Source organism: Hevea brasiliensis, chromosome 2 (genome assembly GCF_030052815.1).
Source record: "Hevea brasiliensis isolate MT/VB/25A 57/8 chromosome 2, ASM3005281v1, whole genome shotgun sequence".
NCBI lineage: Eukaryota > Viridiplantae > Streptophyta > Magnoliopsida > Malpighiales > Euphorbiaceae > Hevea > Hevea brasiliensis.
This window is the reverse complement of record NC_079494.1, coordinates 5,555,611-5,571,836: the sequence shown is the minus strand read 5'-3', so window position 1 is coordinate 5,571,836 and position 16,226 is coordinate 5,555,611. Positions and strand designations below refer to the sequence as shown.

General features: G+C 28.7%; 1 non-coding gene across 1 annotated transcript; it reads right to left on the bottom strand.

The window, feature by feature from the left end:
• Positions 1–15,651: 15,651 nt before the first annotated feature.
• On the bottom strand, positions 15,652–15,758 carry LOC131178258 (small nucleolar RNA R71). Its single transcript, XR_009147392.1, has one exon. It is a non-coding gene; the product is annotated as a small nucleolar RNA R71 (small nucleolar RNA).
• Positions 15,759–16,226: the final 468 nt, after the last annotated feature.

Genomic DNA, 16,226 nt, shown 5'->3' with positions numbered 1-16,226 from the left:
GAAAAATTTTTCTAAATATTTTCTTGGCATTCTAATGCCATGGGAACCTCAATAACCCTTCTCTGGAGTCCCAAAAATTATTTTATAATTTTTCCCCCGGGTCTAGGGCTCCTAGTTGCGAGAACCGCAACTTCCCTCTGGGTTACCCATCGCTAGGGCACCGGCTCGTTTAACTTGGTTGTATTTTATTTCTAAAATTTTTACTAAATTTTTCTTATTAATATTTGAGTTGATTATGGTTCTACACTTTAGTTTAAATATTTTTCCGAATATTCTAGCTGTCCGGACCGACACTGGTCACCGGAACAGTAGGATGTACGGAGTAGTTACCGGGAGGGTGTTACATATAGGCCCCACCTTCCTGTTATAAAGAGAGCCCACTTCTGGGAGAGAGGGAGTACTAGTAATTAGCCTTACTTATCACCAATAAACTACTTCCTTCAGTTATATTTATGCTTTTCATTTTACATGAAAACTCAACTTTAAATTCTCTCTCCCTTCTTTTCAATATATAATTATAACATTGTTTATGTAACATTTCACATCCTTCAGTCTTAAACTCAATTTATCATAGATCCAAAATATAAAATATAAGGTAGAATTCATTTATTAAATATATAAGTTTTATATATTTATATCTTGAGTTTATAATGAATGGAATTTATGCAAAAATTTCTCTAATAATGAATGCTAAATTATTTTAAGATAATTTGTTTTGAAAATTATTAAATTTAATTGTTGCTTAAGAATATATAAAGGCCTATTAAACAAAAATGTCTAAATACTTTCACTTTTTATTAATATAGCCAAACATTTAAATCTTGGATTATAAAGTCCAAACATTTGAGATTGGAGCAATTATGGTCAGAAATCAAAATTAAATTTGAGATGTTCGGAATAAATTATGATACATTAACTTTAACAAAACTTATCACTCTCATTCTATTTTCGATATCAAATAATTTAATTATTTAAATTATGATAAATTAGTCCTTTATCTAAATTAACATTAATTTTGATAAAAATATTTATTTTATTTTATCTTTAATTGTGTGGATCTTTTGGGTTTTGAGTTATTAAATTGCCCTGTTGAATAGGTGGTCCACCTCTCGTCTATATCCTGAAAAATTACTAAGTTCTCCATTTTTGTGCCACTCATGCTACTTCACTCACTAGCGTTTGATTCCACAATCTAGGCAAGAGAGATGGACTCATCGTATATTTAAATCAACTAGTAAATAATAAATTTTTCAAAAATGTTTTTAGTTAAAAAATTTATTTTAAAAAAAAATTAGAGGAAAAGGTAAATATACTATTGACAACTTTATATGCTTTTGCTCAGGATTCGTATTCACTTTCAACACACAATTACAAAATTAAATGAGAATTAAAGATGAGGGAGAAAATTTTCCAAATAAGAACATGAGATTGATTTTGAGTTTAAGAATCAAAACAGTAAAGGTTGATTTAGAATAAATAATTTATCAGAAACGAATTTAAATGTATTTTCACATAAAAAAAAATTGAGTTTTTTCCTTTTAAATATAAAAATTAGTCAAAAAAAAGTTAATTAAATTAAATTTTTATAAAATTCTATATCCCAAACGGAGGGTAAAAAATGTCTCTTTGAAAAGCTAGTTGTTTGTTAGTGTTGCTTATTTCTGCAACCAGGATAGAATTAGAAGGTTATATATATATATATATATATATATATATATATATATATATATATATATATATATATATATATATTTAACCAAGATTCAATTGGCATATTATTAATTAAATATTAAATATATACTGTGTAATTAATAATTTTTTTTATAAATTAATAATAATTTATAGAATTATATCAAAATTAATAATTTTATTAAATTTTACAAGTAAATTATTAAATAATATTAAAAATTAAATAAAATAAATTAATTTGCATAAATTATTTAAATATTTTCTTAAAATTAAACTTATTAATGTTTTACAATACAAAAATTAGTCAATTAATTTTATTCATTAAAAAATAAAAATAATTTTAAAGAATTAGATAATAAAATAATTACACAGAAAAACTTTTTGGTGGAGCTTCAAGCCCTTCAAATGTAGCCTCTTTCTGATAATATGAAACTATTTATCTCTTTGAACTAAATTGGGTTGATCGGGTTATTGATTATACAGCCAGCTGTTGTCCAAGGGGATTGAGTTTAGTTTTTCTTACATGAGAAAGTTTAATTTAATCTATTTTTAATTTTTTTTAATTTAGTTCAAAAAATTTAATTTAAAATCAATTTAATTCAAAAATCAAGAAAATCAAGGAATTGAGTTTCTTTCATTTTTAAGCTTAAATTAAGAAATTAAAAAAAATTAATCCCTAAATTAAAAAATTAAACTTCTTAATTTTTTTTATTTAAATCAATAAATTTAGCCCCAAATTTTAATTTTTGAATTAAATTAAGTTTAAGTTGAAACTTTTGAACTAATTTAAACAAAAAGTTAAAAATAAACTAAATTAAATTTTCTTAATAAATATAAAGGCTAAATTAAACATTGCAATGGAGATTGGTTTGACTTCAACAATCATATTAATAACACATTTTTCAAATTTGCCCAAACTTTTAAATTTGAAAAATAAAACATGAATAAATTAAATTTGATAAGAATTCTCTCCTATCTTTTACGTTTGACTATAAAAACGAGTAACGAAGGAATTAATTTTTAATAAAATATTTTATATATTGTTAAAAATTTAAAACACGTTGTTAGTGAAAATCATCAGCAAGTACTTAATGATTGTATAAATCTTATAATCTAAATATTTTAATAACACGTTTACAATAATTTACAATACTATTATATATGTTATTGTATATATTATTTATTATTTCATACATTTTCTTAATATTTAAATATATTACCTTAATTTTATTTATTATCTTAACATCATGTAAAAAATAGAAAAGAATAGCTTATATTTATTGTAGTGACTCTCGGTTAATCTTGGTTATCTTGAATCATTAATGAGTATTTGAAACAACTTTAGAGACATAAAATTGTGATATGCTCATTTCATTTCATTAGATGTCCTTTTCAAATTAAAGTAACTTCCAATGTAATTGAAATAGTTTTTCCATAAAAAAATTAATTTAATTTTATTGAAAATTATTAAAATTATTTCGACCCTTAAGAATTCTTAAAAACATGGTTTTCAAACCCAATCTGATTATTGAATCAATAAAAGGTACTCTGGTTGTGGGTTTTAAAGTTCAACCATATTCAAACCAAGATTTGACTAGTATACTATTAAATAAATATTAAAAATATATTATGTAATTAATAGTTTTTTTTTTTTATAAATTAATAACAATGTATTGAGTTATATGAAAATTAATAATTTTACTAAATTTTATAAGTAAATTATTGAGTAATATTAAAAATAAAATAAGATAAAATAAAATTCAAAAATTATTTAAATATTTTCTTAAAATTAAATCTATTAATGTTTTATAATACAAAAACTAGTCAATTAATTTTATTTGTCTCGAGAAACAACAAAAATAATTTAAAGTATTTTATATATAACAATCCAATTTATGTAACATTTCCTCTTTGTGGTATTTCACCCTTCGCTTGTTCTTGATGTAAAGATGAAATTTGTATTCACCCATTTTCACAATAACAGCTTGTTTCACAACAGAATTAATTGTATTTTATATATTTCAGATTTATTTACTTACTTTTGATGGATATTTTAATGCTCATTTGAAAATTACAATGGTAAATGACTTGATATCATCTTCATCTTCCTTCGGCTTATTACAAGCATTTTGCTTAGGGTTCCAAACTTAACAGTGATGACTAAACACGATGGTTGGATTGTTGCAGGACTTGACGTCTATACGGCACAAGTTGATGACTCCCATGCACCCTTTATGTCCACATTTTTGAAGGCATCCCTCTACTTCAAAAGGATTTACGGTATATCAAGCCCTAATAAGGTTATTCATTTTATATTGAAATAAATCACATACTTCACCACTTGTAAAAACCCTTGTCTATATTTTATTATAGGGGTGATGGCTCAATAAATCCAAACCTTTTGCGACTTTTGGTGTTTTAATTCAAATCTTTTAATTTTGGACCAAGTAACTAAAATTTTAATATTTAGTTAAATTTTATCCAAAATTAGAATTGGAATGGAGGAGAATGTGCCTCTGATGTTGCACCATATGTGGCATTTTTAATTCTAAATATATGGGTCCCACATGACACATCATAAAAATTAAAAAAAACCTACCTTCTCTTCTCTCTCTCTCTTTCCACTCTCTTTCTTTCTTCTCTCTTTTTCCATTCAAGACTTCCTTAATAACATTGAGGACTAGTAGCATGGCAACCATCCCTCAGGCAATGACCTCCACGTGTTCCAGATGAGACATGTTTGCCTTGTTCATTAATCCTTTAGGCAGAGACTGAAGTTGTGTATATACAGTATTAGATTTTCAACACTTTCAGCGTCATGGGTAACCACCTTTAGAAAAGCATTCAAGTAAAGGACTTTCTTTGAGAACACACATATGAATTACTTCTGCAGCTAAACTTTATCATATCATCAGGCAAGGACATCAATCCTTGACAATTCCTTATCACAACACACCTCAGTGCGGACAAGACTCCAGCTTCTGGAAAAGATACAAGTTTCAGGCATGATTCAACATGCAGATCCTTAAGAGACTGGAGTCTGTGGAGCCCATATGGCAGTTGCTCTTCATCATTATAGACTGAGCCATTCACTATTAATAACACAAATTGAGGACAGTCCTTAATTATAATGAGTTCAAAACCTAACAAGTTTTCTAATCCAGTTGTTTGATTCCACCAAAATGTTAGCATGTATGACCTGCATTTGGCAATCCCCATGGCAAGAGTACTTCTTTGTACGCTTAATGTATGCCTCTACTCAAATATGGTTTCCGTCCTATTGAAACATTTGGAAGCTAAGATCATTTTTATAGGTTATCAATTACTTGATATTACTCTCAAAGCATTTGATTTCTTGCAAAGACAGAAGCACAACTAACCATTTTGGTCTTCATTTCTGATTCTAATGGTTTGTCGCCCACTGGCTTCACTTCAAACACTTACGAGTATGAAAGTCTTATGGCAAATGGACATAATGGATTTGAGATTAAACGATCAAAAAGTGAATGGGATCCCATCAACATAAATTATATTTCTAGCAACATTAAGACCCAAAAGAATAGTCACAAGGGAGCATATCTTAATTCACTTTCAACGATTTTCCTTCATGGCAGTGCAGGGTGGCACTAACATATGCCTTAGAAAAGTATCTCCAAAGGACATTGTAATGAGTGGGCACTTCAAAGGCTTGGAAGCAACAGAGAAAGCTCTCAAAGGTGGATGGTTTCAAAGTGAGGTCCTTGCTGTGAAATATCCTGATGGTTACATAGAAGTAAAGGACTGCTTGGAGGATATTATAATATCTGCACAAAAATTCCTGAAAACAAGTGATATCTGCCATGCTCCTGATCTTTAGTGTTGTCGAGGAAGTCTCAAATGGAAAGAGAGAGAATAGAGAAAGAAAGAGAAGAGAGAGAGAAGTGAATGTATTTTTTTTACTATTTTTATGATGTGTCATGTGAGACCTCACATATTTAGAATTAAAAATTGCCGCATATGATGCCCATCAGCAGGGGCACATTCTCCTCAATTCCAATTTCAATTTTGGATAAAATTTAACCAAATGTTCAAAATTTGATCAATTGATCTAAAATTAAAAGATTTAGAATAAAATGCCAAGAGTTGCAAAAGTTTGGATTTTTGGAGCCATTACCCTTTATTACAAAACTCTTGTTTCTCACAATCTTCCATATATTTCCCTTTTGCCATTTTTTCTATAGTTCTTTGTTCATTTAGATATAAATAATAATTATTTATTTTTGAGATTGAATATGATAATGATGCAAAGCAGCGTTTGGTAGACATGGAGTTAAAGGATATCGACACCAATGCAGAATGTGAACTGAAACTACGAGTTCTGCATATCTACTCAAAAAGTTACATGGAATAAATATACAAATAAGAGATACTTAAGCGGACTGATAAATAGTATAAACTTTTATTCTATTCAGAATGAGATGAATCAGGAAAATTTATTTGGCATTAGGGCCAGAAGAACTTTCTGTTTAACCAGTCCACAAGCAAATGATGGTTTTGGTCTTGGTGTATAATAGTCCTTCAATAGCAATTCTGCAACCCCACAATCTGATACCATTAATATGTTGATCCTTATCTTTTGCTTGTTAAGCTTTGGGAATTTACTGCTTAAGCTTGAAAGATCTTAAGAAAGTAAATGTTAGACTAGAACTCAATTTCATGAAATTTTAACTTCAAATTTGATCACCAACCTTTAACTTTTGGACTTGTCGACAGGTTGGATGAGAGGAAACATAGGACACATTTCATAGTAGAAAGAAATTTACTTTACGCTGATGCATATGAGAATAACCTTTCAATTGAACAGAGGGAAATATATTAGCGTTAAAAGGTCCTTTTGAGGTTCCACTCAAAAGAAGAGCATGAAGAGTTGATGGAGACTGTTATTGAGGAACATCGGATTGTTAAAAGAACATAGGATCTTCAGGTTTGATGTATGTCTGACACTTCATACCTCACATATTTTGGCCATGTTATGGTAGAGTTCTATCAATAGTAACCAGCTGTCTGAGAATAAAATGATACTTCATGAAACTAATTTTCACTGCCCAAATGCAAGGATTAGTATTGGTTTCTTCTTTAAAAATTTAAGAAAATTTTTTTCTTGGTCATTAACTTATATTAGACTTGTATGGGGTGGATTTTTTTTTTTTTCCAATCTCACTTGACATTCTGCAGTTTGCATGTTTACCTGTGTTTCTTTGATGGATATGCAGTGTGATTGGACTTTGGAGAGCTTTTTGTATTAGTATTAGTTTTTTTATTCTTTACTTAATTCCATGTTACTTTGGAGTGAACATGTACCTTCTATTTGCAATTTCATTTTCATTTTATATTCTTTTATAAGAAAATAAACATCATTAAGGAAAAAAGAGTGAGGATTCAAGTTTTAGAATTGTGTCCTAGGCTAAGCAAACCCTTCATACTGAAAAACACTTAAAGGAACTCCTATAAAAGCTCCTGAAGCATAAGCCCATCAAAAAGCCAAGAAAACCTTCCTTATCCCACAATAGATTAGGAGATGCAACCTTGACCTTGAAAAACTGTCCATTTTTCCCATCTAAAATGTCAACATTACTGCAAAGCAAGTGCAATTCCAAATGACTGGCATATTTTCTATGCCAAATCTTCTCCTTTTTAAACCAACAAACATTTTCGAAGTACTTTTCACAAACCCAATTCTCCTGAAATACCCCAAAAGACAATCCCAAAAGGTCCAAGCTACATCATTATGTAAAAACAAGCGAGAAAAAGATTTGAAATGCTTAAAAAACATTTCTCTTCCATTCTAATGCAATTTTTTTCTTCTATGAATGATAATAATTGAAAAATATTAAAATTTATTCTCGATAAAATTGTAAAAACATAACCAAAAGGGGGGAAAAGTGAAGCCGTTTGCTCTTCCTGCAATTTGTAAGTGAGTAATTCTCATGACAATATTTTTGTTTGTAAAACACTTTTGGTAACTGACTTGGACCCATTTTGCACTCATCCCAAATGAGATGTGATCTTTATGTAACATTTGAGAAAAATAACTATGCAGAAAGCTAGAGCTCCTTGCTGTCGAATAGCAACTGAGGTGAATAGATTTATTGAGCAGAAGCAAAAGAAAGCGGATGAATGTGCCCAAAGAGTGAAAGAAAATACAATGGATGCTCCATTAAATTTAGAGAAAGTGTTCATCAAATTATAATTTAATTTATTTTAGTTCGGAAATATATAAGTGATTAAATTACTTGACACATTAAAATAACTAGTTAAGTTAATGTTACAATTTAACTACTTATGTTTACCATTTTACTTTTACATAATTGTCACTTGATAATTAGTTTATATTTTATCCTAACACAAGCCCAATTATATAGCCTTATCGATGGCAACTTAGTTAAAAGGATTGGTTGTGATTGCAAATTGGACAAAATGTTTGGATTTTTTTTTTCAATTTTTTAGTCTACTAGTTGTCGGATGATGTTTATATTCTCAACTGTGCCCTCACAATTCTTAGTTCTCAGTTGATTTTGGAAGCAACTGCTCAAAGTTGTGGATCCAAGTTTTATGTGTTCATGAATTCTGTTCAAAGCTAGAGATTTTTTAATTGTTGTGTGGTATTAATGCACACAGGAGAAATGCCTTGTGGCGAGATGAGAACACTACCTTCACATTATCTCAGCATGCTTCAGAAAATGTCTAGAGATTACGAAGCGCATTGTTAGCAAGAAATCTGATGCACATAGCCTGTTCAAGGTGGAACCAAGTAAAGTGGACAAAGTTTATGATATGCTGGTGAAAAGGGGATTCCTCAAGCATTTGTATCTCCATTCTTGTTTACCAACTAGTGCAAATTTTGTTCACTTAAAAAAAAAAATCATTTTTGTAATCGATTTTTATAACTGACTGAAATTGATTACTATTAATAACCGATTTGTGATTTCAGTTCTTTAAAAAAATTAATTTTTAAAAATTTAGCAATCGATTTATAATTAGTTGCTATATTGGTTGCTAATTGATATTACAAAAATCCTAAATATATGACTAGCAATCGATTTTAAAATCAGTTATTATTAGTATCCGATTAAAAAATCAATTGCTAAAATTGGTTACCATTATTTACAAGTTTAAAAAACGGTTGCCACCATCAATCAATTTAAAAATCGATTACTAATTTAAATAGTTATTTTAATTGGCTCTAAAATTAAGCAATCGATTTGCAATCGGTTGCAACAATATAGCAACCGATTTAAGTTAATTGCAAAAATCAATTGTTAATAGCAACTGATAAGGAATTGATCACAAATTTGGGGCATTTATATATATAAAAAAAAACTCTATATTTAGCAACTAATTCACAAATCATAGCTAGTAGCAACCATTTTTGCAATCGATAATTAGTTGCTAAATTTTCTCTCCAAAAATCCTGCCCAATTTTTTGTTTTTTGTTCTTTTATTTGCTACATTGGTTGCTAACAGTAAATTGATTTTTGCAACTGAATGAAATTGATTGCAATTAACAACTAATAAAGAATCGATCGTAAAATTTCCCGTCAAAAATTTCTGCCAAATTTTTTATTTTGTGTTGTTTATTTGTAAGCAATTTATGAATCGGTTACTAATAGTAACTGATTTGTGTAACTGTTTGAAATTGATTGCTATTTGCAATTGATTGAAAGTCGGTTACAAAATTTTCCCCCTAAAAATTCTCATCCATTTAAAAAAAAAAAAAATAGGAACGAACAATCGATTGCTAGTTCGCTTATATAAACCATTACTCATTTTCTTTTCCAACTACTCATTTTCTCTCTTCTCTCCCTTTCTTGTCTTTTCTCTCATTTTCTTCATTATCTTTTTCTTTCTCATCTGTTTTATTCATCTTTTCATTTCTAATATATTTTCTTCATATATTTTCATTTCTAGTATCTTTTTCTTTTTTATCTATTTTCTTCTTAATCATCTTTTTCTTTCTCATTTTTCTTCTTTATCAACTTTTTCTTGCTTATTTATTTTCTTATTTACTATCTTTTTCTTTCTCATCTATTTTATTTTTCATCATCTTTTTCTCTCATTTTTCTTCTTCAACAACTTTTTTCCTCATTTAATTTCTTTTTTTATCCTTTTTTTTTGTCATCTTTTTTATTTAATTTGTTTTTTATTATAATTTATTTTTTTATATATTTTTTATTAGTAAATTGTTTGTAATTAAATTATTTTTTATTACTAAATTGCTTGTAATTCTAATTTTTAGTACTAATTAATTTTTTCTTAATTTTTTTTAATATATATATGTCAAATTTTTTACTAGTCTTATAAATATATTTTATATTTAATTTTTTTATTATTTTGATTAATAATTATTATTAGTAATTTATTGTTGATAATATTTTTATATTAATTTTGTAATACTAATTTTTATTAATAAATTATTATTTTATTAATTTTTAGAATAATTTATTTATGAGAATTTTTATTTATTATTTATTTTTTTTAAATTAGCAACCGACAATCAGTTGTTAAAGCGATTGCAAAATTACCAAACTAAATGCACTGATTTTTTTTTTGTAACTAATTATGTATATGTTATTATTAGCAACTGATTTTGGTTGCTAAATTGATTGCTACTAGCAAATGATAATTTTTAATGAAAAATTTTATTTTCTTAAATTTGATTTTTTTAGCAATCAATTTGGTTTTCAATTGCTATTTGCAACCAATTTTCGCTTGCTAAAGCAATCAATTTATCAGTCAGTTGCTAATCGATTTAGCAACCAACCCCAATGTAACTGACTGAATTGGTTACTAAATCAATTAGCAATTGACTAATAAATCGATTACTATTAACAACCGATTTTAATGGATTAACAACCGATTCTATCGATTGCTAATCCATTTTTTTAAGTAGTTTGTGGCAAATGAAATGTCCATTTGCTTTATCCATTTTATACATTAAATTTCTAGTCAGCAAATGTTTATACGAGGAAAAATAAAGCATAGTGATTTTTATATGGTCTAATATTTTCTAATTAATGGTAAAGTGGTCTAACATTTGCTTAAATTTTGGATTATGAATGTTGGATACGTACTCCATTTGTGTTTGGCTTTAGAGAACATTACAAGTAGTTAAGAGCTATAGCTGGAATGTTTTATAAGGACTTAGTGTTGCATTCATTTCATATAAGCATTTTAGGATAGTTTTGCATCCATTTTGCCCTTATAATTAAGTACTTTTTATGTTTTTAGCTTATTTGTTAATTTTAGTTAACTTATATTTAACTTTTTTAAATTTGATGTTTTTAATAGGCTTTGTGATAAATTAAAGGTTAATGATGCATTAGGAGATGATTTAAAGAAATTTGAAGCCTTGAAGAATAGAAAAGAATTGAAGAAATCAAGCTTTAGAAATTAAGTTTGCCGAGTTTGCTTAAGATCTTGCTTGAGATGTTGCTTATGTTATGTCACATTGCTTAACTTATGACATAGGGCAAGTTGCAAGTCAAGCATAGCTTAATTCCTACATCTTCAGAGTTTTCAACCTCAAACCTGTCAAGATTTGCATGAGAAGCTACTTGAAATCCCTCTTAGGGTATGTCGCGGTGCTTAAGATGTAGCTCGGGTCAAGCTCGAAGTCAAGCATAAGCGAAAAATTCATTGCTATAGAAAACCTACTGAGATTTGCTTAAGATGCTACTTACCCTATGCAGACAAGCAATGCAAATCCTGGAATTTGCTTAAGATATTGCTTAGAGTAAGTTACTTCATTGGTAGGCAACTTAGGGCAGGATTTTTACGCTTCACCTTCTATCTATTCATTGGTCCTTATCCATTTTTAGACCTACTTTAAGGCAACTTTTGGGACCATATAAAAGCATTTTTTTTTCTAGTTTTTGCCCTAAGAAGTAAAAAGAGGAGAAAATCACAAAAATAGAAAGGAAGGAAAAATGCCATTAATCCTGGATAGAGGAGCTACTACCACCATTTTTGGAAGCTCCAAAACTCTAAGATTTTGGATTCTTCTACTTGGGTTTTTCTATTTTTAGTCCCTTATCATGTTTTTCTTTACTTTTTCATCATTTACTCTTATAAATATCAACATAAGTGAGTAGAATCTTTAGATTTCAAAGTTGAGAATCATGTTTTAAATTAACTTGTGGATTTAGACTGGTTTATTCTAGATTTTTTTTTTATAAATATAAGTTTTGATTCTTCTCTTTACATGCCTATTTTACTTGCCTAATGTTGGTACCCATTGGGTATTTTCTTAATCTTTGATTGAGGGACTAAAAGGTAAAAATTATTAATAGATAATCAAGGATTAGGACTTAAAATCACCTAAATTTAGAAATAAACTATAAATTTAAGAGGATTCATTAATTTGTTACAAAACTTAATAGATTTTAAGTGAATCAAATATCATACGAAAGTATGTTTGGTTTTCTTAAAATAGACTTTGGTTTACTTGAAAAAGATATCAAAGGACTTTAGAATCAATCACCTTCAAACTCGATTTTCTCCTAAAATTGGGTTAACCAAGATAAATTTCAATTAATTTATGCATAAATCCCAACTTTAGAATCATTTTTAGCATTAATTAGTCTTTGATTTTAATTGCCCATTGTTAATTTAATGTAATTGCATCTAGATTAAGAATTTATTTGCTTTGTTTTTTGCTTATTTTGTTTAGATTAACCAATTTTACTAAGTTTATTTACATTTGCACTTTACTTCCATTACCATTAGCCCAAATAATAGCTTCATTCATAGTTTAGTAATCAAACGCAAATCCTCGTGGGAACAATACTTGACTTATCACTTTATGACTTGATATAGCCCATACACTTGTAGATATCCCACATCACTTAGAAAAAACAATAGGATAAAAATAATATTTCTTATCCCACAATATTTAACTCACCTTAGATATGAATCAATTTACTTCTTTTTTGCAAATCTTGGTTAAATTTAGGCCTTTATTAATTGTGGAAAACAAGGTCTGTATTCTAGAAAATTCTTCCAAGGAAACTGAAAATTGGAGTTTGGTGTTCAATTATAAAAATTTTCCACATGGAAAACTAGGAATCAATTTTTCAAGTTTTCCAAATTCACACTTAACTTTTGAAAATCTATTATGTTTTATTTTTCTTTTCAATTTTTCTTTTTAATGAAGTGATCATGATCCCAAACTCATTAGGATCGGTTATATGGATCATTTTTTGCCATTTAACTTTACTAGACATCAAGTTTGCTAACGGCATTTCTTTTTTACCTTTTTTGAAAACTTAATAGGAATTACTCAATGCCTTCTGAGATTTGTTTTCCTCTTAAGCAAATCCTTCGAGAAGGCCATCCTTAATTTTTCTCTTCTTTTTCTCTCTCTCTCTCTCAGCTCCAATCTTGTGAAGTGGTAAAGTTTTGTAGGAATCTTTGTTTTACTAAGATTTTTTTTATAGGAAATTTTTGTCTTTGTGTTATGAATTATTGTAGATGTTTGATGTACTCCTTTTAAAGGACTGGTGGTGTATAGTATTGCACTTATTTCATATAGGCATTTTATGATAGTTTTGCATCTATTATCTAGTATTTTTATGCTTTTAGTCTTTATTTTAGCTAAATTATTAATTTTAGTTACTTGATGTTTGATTTTTGTAATTTTGGTATTTTTAATAGGTTTTTGTGGTAAATTGAAGGTCAACAATGCATTAAGAGATGATTTAGAGAAATTTGGAAGCTTGAAGAATAAAAAAAGTTGAAGAAATTAAATTTTGAAATCCAAACTTATCGAGATTTGCTTGAGTAGTTGCTTGAGATGTTGCTTATGGCATGTCATATTACTCATCATATTGCTTAGGGCATGTCACAAGGCAAGCAGGGCTAAATTCAAGCATTTTAAGAGTTTTGGAAATTAAACATGTTGAGAATTACATGAGATGTTGCTAAAGATATTACTTAGGGCATGTTGTGTGCTTAAGGTGCAACTTGGGTCAAGCTAAAGTTCAAGCGCAACAGAAATTCAATGAAAAATAAGAACTTGTCGAGATTTACTAAAAAACCTGCTTAACCCTATATCGCTAGGCAGTGCAATGTCTGAACCCTTGCTTAAGATGTTGCTTAGGGTTAAGAAACTTTGTCAGCAGGCACTCCAGGACGCGAAATTACATGCTGACCTGAAATTTTTTACACCTCTTCTCTTATTTATTCATTTGTCCTTGCCCCTTTTTATACCCACTTTAGGGTAAATTTTGGGACCATATAAGAGCATCATTATCTAATTTTTGCCCTAAGGAGAAAGAGAGAGAAAAATAAAAGAAAGGAAAGCAAAAGAAAGGAGATCCCGTTGATTTCTCTAGGAAAGCAGTTGCTGAGATGTTTAGAGCTATAGAACCTGGACATCTTGGATTCTTCCACCTAGGTTTTTATATTTTTAAGCTTAATTTCATGTTTCTCTCTTCTTCTTCATCATTTTCACTTATAAATATCACCATGAGTGAGTAGAAGCTCTAGATTTCAGAGTTGGAAACTATGTTTTAGATTAATTAATGGATTTGAACTAGTTATTTCCATATTTTATATAAATATGAGTTTTGATTCTTTTCCTTGTGTGCTTATTTTACTTGCCTAATGTTAGTACCCATTGGATATTGTCTTAATCTTTGATTGAAGGACCAAAAGGTGAAAGTCATTGATAGATAATCAAGAATTAGAACTTAAAATTACCTAGATTTAGAAATAAACTAGGGATTTAACAGGATTCATTGGTTGGTTACAAAACTTAATGGTTTTTAAGTAAATCAAATATCACACAAAAGTAAGTTTGGTTTTCTTGAAATACTCTTTGATTTGCTTGAAAAAGATATCAAGTGACCATAGAATCAATCACCTTTAAATTCTATTTTCTCTTGAAATTGGATTGACCAAGACAAATCTCAAGTAATTTATGCATAAACCCCTACTTTGGAATCAGTTTTATCATTAATTAGTCCTTGATTTTAGTTACCCATTGCTAATTTAGTTTAATTGCATCTAGATTAAGAATTTATTTGTCTTACTATTTGCTAATTTTACCTAGATTTGCTTATTTCATTAAGTTTATTTACTTTTATACTTTACTTTCTTTATCATTAGCCCAAATAATCGCTTCGTTCATATTTTGATAATCAAACGCAAATCCTTGTGGGAACGATACTTGACTTATCACTTTATTACGTGATATAGCTCATATACTTGCGGATAACCGGTATCAAGTTTTTGGTGCCATTGCTGGGGATTTGATTTTTGTTTGATATTGAATGATTGATTGTTTGGTTAATTTGGGTATGTTTAAGTTTAATTTCTTTTACCATTTTACTTTGAGAATTTATTTATTTTATTTTCAAGTACTTTTATTTTATGAGAAGAACAAAAAGTTAAGAAATTAATTTATTCTTTTATCTAGAAATAGAAAAGATAGTGAGTGCATTAAGGGTAGAAGCTAAGAAGAGAAAAGCAGAATTTAGAGCTCAATAACAATAACAAAGAGAATAAGAGCAAAAGCAACCACAAGAAGTAATGGCTAACAATAACAACAATTCCAACAACCGTTCTGTGAAGAATCATGCCTATCCTAACATTGGGGATTTCATGCCAAGTATCACAAGACCAAGAGTAGAAGCTAATAATTTTGAATTGAAGCCTACACTTTGTCAAATGGTATAGCAATCACAATTTGGGGAAAGTCCAAGTGAAAGTCCACATGTGCATTTGGCACACTTTCTTGAGATCAATGATATGTTAAAGATAAAAAGAGTTTCTGATGATGCAATTCAACTCAGATTATTTCCTTTCTCTTTGAAGGATCGAGCTAGAGAGTGGCTACATTCTTTGCCACTGGGTTCTATCACAACATGGGATGAACTTTCTCAAGCATTTTTGGCTCAATATTTTCCACCAAGCAAGATAGCTAAGCTAAGAAATAAGCTAACTTCTTTCAAACCTAGAGATGATGAGAGCTTGTATGAAGCATGGGAGAGATACAAGGATTAGCAAAGGAGATGTCCACACCATGGGATTCCTAAGTGGATGCTTATTCAACACTTTTACAATGGTGTTTCTCCGGCTATTAAGAGTACAATTGATGCATCTTTTAGAGGTGATCTTATAGAAAAATCTTAAGATGAAGCTTTTTTTGCTTTGGATAAAATTGCTTATAACAACTACTAATGGAGTTGTGAGAGGAATGAGATCAAGAAACCAGCTGGTATGTTTGAGCTAGATGCCATGAATATGATTAATGCTAAGTTTGATGCTTTAACAAGCAAGATGGACAAGATAAGCATGAAAGTAGATTCTTCAGTTGGAGGTTAAAGTAATTCAGTAGATGTTAGAGTTCCAAATGTGAATTGTGCTACTGATTTTCCTACATTTGATCAAGACTTTTGAAGTGAATGACATATAGTAATTGTATAGAGTTAATTGTATTAATTTTTATAAATATTCATCTTTTAATTAATTTTAATTACATTTTATAGTTTTATTTA